We start from the raw sequence: 2281 nt of genomic DNA on the forward strand, positions 1-2281 counted from the left end.
TTAATGGCTTACTCTCACAACACTTATTCTCATAGACTTCCTCAAGCAGTCACGGCCCTGTGTCCCTTTGAAAACACCAGGTAGGACACTTGTTGCCAGGTCTGGAAAGCCTGAACAGACAGCTGGCTGCCCAAAACTCCTGTGAATGGTCAGTAAAACTTGCCAGTAGTAGGAGCTGGTATTTAGTGGGCAAAAGGCCATGAACAGCCAGCTCCTGTCCTACAGGTGTTTGATATCATGAAAACATAGTGAGAATTTTTTGAATATGAAAGGCCTATTCACAATAAGAACTGAGGATCTTTTCCTTCAGTTACTGATTCAGTAGCTCATCCCTTCCCTCATTTTCTTCAGATACCACTGTCCACCGCCTGTGGGGGTTGGGCAGGTGGTGTGAACAGGGTGCCAGACAACAGAAAGGTGAGGCAAGAGTGCAGAGCTTGTGTAGGTGAGTGGAAGGGGCACTGGAGCCATAGCACCCTTCTCAGCCTGCCCTGAGCAGCAGGAAGCAGAGACATCACCCAGCACCCCCCTTCCTGATCCCCCCACAGGAGCAGGCGAGGAACACTGGTGGCAGTGTCCCAGCAGCCGTTCTGGCCTCTGGACCAGGGACGCGCAGCTGGAGCTCACAGAAGTACCTGGGATAAGGCAGCGGGTCTCAGGACTGGCCCTGCACTAGCTACGTGTTGGCGCTTCGTGAACAATAGCCACGCCACCATGGGGGCAAATTCCTAATGTCTCTCTGAGAATTGCAGCCCCAGACAAGCTCGGTCTCCAGAGAGGCACAAGCACAGCCTCTGCAGAGGGGAGTGAAGACGTGCAGTCACGAGCCTTCTTCCTTGCCTTCTCTGTCTTGAAACAGAAAGATGGGTTTCCCTCATTACTGGAGTCCAGACAGCAAGTCTGGAGCCCTGCAGGTGGTCCCTCCCAGTCCTCTGGTGATGTCCCTGTGCTCCTCCAGTGTCGTATCAAGTAATTGCAGCCACTCTCTTGGCTCACTGTATTCCAGCTTTCTCCTTCCTTTAGCACCTGAGAAACAAGTAGCTGTCTTCCTGGGGATATTAGCTAATTAGTTCACCTTCCTTAACTTGCGTTCTTCAAGCCTAATGTCTGTTGGGTGTTCCTGACTCCAGAGCTAGTCTGGACAGCGAGTGTCGCCTAGAACTGTCCCAGGTGAACCAAGACATATAGTCACGGATGGCTAAGAATAAATGAGTGTCCCCCTGGAGACAGTGTGGCGCACAGAGGATTAAGTGAGCTGCTGCCGGCTGCGCTCTTCCTTCCATGTTTCGCGTCTCTGGACTTCACATCATCTAGTGCTGGCTCCTTACCCCTTTCTTCCTCTCTCTCTATCCCTTTACCTTCTGGCCGCTGCTGTCTTTATTTCTGCCACGGACACCACACTGCTGGCTGCCTGGCATTTGCAGAGGGCTCACAGCTCGCTTGCCCTCTTTGCTGGTAGCAGCCAAACTCATTATTCTGGGTCCTAACCTGTTTGGCAGAGTTGTTGCTCCACATCCCAGCCTTGCACTTAGGGCCCTGGCACTCCCAGGAATTCGGGGCAGGGTGGGGTCAGGGCTGAAAGCTATCTGCACAAACACAACCCTATTTTATGTTCTATTAACAAGTTTATTCTCAGGGCCAATGCTTCCCTCTCCGCCCCTCTGTAGTTCACCCTTGGGTCCCTATTCAAAGATCTCACAGTATCTTGTTTTCATAGGTGGAAATACCCCGGAAATTTCAGGCTAGGGGAGGGAAGAGCACTGTTGAGAACAGAGAATTCTGTGCCTTTTTTCTGGCGGTCTCAGGTGGCTGCTGCCTCCGGAGGGAGACACAGGCTGCGGCATGTCACTGTACTGTCACTGCACTGTCACCGGGAGTAGATGGGGAGGCCAGTCTCTTTGAGGGGCGTGGTGGGTGCTGTCCTTCTCAACACAGGGTCTGGAGTCTGAGGGACAGGGAGCTTCTGTTGGGCCTGGAGGTACACTGGGGACCGGTATTGTAACTCCCTGAGATACCCCTGCTCTCCGAGGGCTCCCGCACTCAGTGGTATGGTGTAGGGACCACCAGGTGTCAGCGCTAGGCCTCCAGTGTGCCTCCGTTTCCCATCCTTGTTGGGCCACTACTTCCCGGGACAGGAAGGCGCTGCAAGAACAGCTACGACAGGCGGATCATGCTGTAGAGCTGAGACCCGTGGCTTTCGGTTCCCAGTGGGGAGCTGAGCAGGGAGTGCGGGGCGGGAGCGGCCCCAGAAGTTTCGCGCGCTGCGGGTCCCCAGCCCAAG

This window comes from Furipterus horrens, unplaced genomic scaffold (genome assembly GCF_987537825.1).
Source record: "Furipterus horrens unplaced genomic scaffold, mFurHor1.1.pri manual_scaffold_11, whole genome shotgun sequence".
Classification (NCBI taxonomy): domain Eukaryota; kingdom Metazoa; phylum Chordata; class Mammalia; order Chiroptera; family Furipteridae; genus Furipterus; species Furipterus horrens.